This window comes from Etheostoma spectabile, chromosome 10, assembly GCF_008692095.1.
Source record: "Etheostoma spectabile isolate EspeVRDwgs_2016 chromosome 10, UIUC_Espe_1.0, whole genome shotgun sequence".
NCBI classification, from domain to species: Eukaryota; Metazoa; Chordata; class Actinopteri; order Perciformes; family Percidae; genus Etheostoma; species Etheostoma spectabile.
The window spans coordinates 13515528-13516350 of NC_045742.1; positions in this window are offsets into that span (position 1 = coordinate 13515528).

Here is an 823-nt window from a genome sequence, read left to right on the forward strand (position 1 = left end):
AAAGGTGGTTGCTAAAAGGAAAGGAGGGTTTTCTAGATTGAGGAGGGAGGGCACAATAAAGACATAATCATCTACCCTCAACTTTTCCTATCCAACTTTCAGATTTTAATTTGCCGTCTGTGAAGTGGTACCTAATTTACTTTCGCCTCATCCCTTCAATGCACCATTGTTGCCGCTGCTGAGATTCAGAGCTTCCTCTCTTAGCTCACCTCGGCGTGAAATTGGTTTAATGAAGCTGAAAGGTATGGGGCTCTCACAACACTGTAGATTCCAGTGACACTGCTTGATCCACCCACCCCTTCTCTCAGTTCCCCCCCACCCCCAAACCAGCTCCCTGTGCACTCGCATTACGGTGACAATTTATAACACACCCCACAAAAGATCCCTATCTCACACATTACATCAGTGCATATTACTGTCCCTTTGAGAGCGCTAACTCCCAGGCAAACGCTGGAGGGGTTAAAAAAAATAATAATAAGTTACTGGCCAATCAGTTTGGGTATACTGCATGCATGAGGCACTTCAAATTATCAGCCAATACTAGCATAAAATTGATCAGATACTTGGCTGGTAAGCGACAGAGATAGTTTAAAAGCGGAATAAATAAAAGGAGGTGAAGTGTGAAAAGAAAAGATATGAAGAGGTGAAACTAATCAGAGAGAAGTCGTGCCTGTTTTTCCCACCTCTTCCACCCTGACCCTGTGAAAGGTGTTCTCCTGTTACCTGTCCTCCTGGGTGTGGTTTCTAATAGGAAGGAAGTCCTGTGGGATTATTGTGTGTGTGTGTGTGTGTGTGTGTGTGTGTGTGTGTGTGTGTGTGTGTG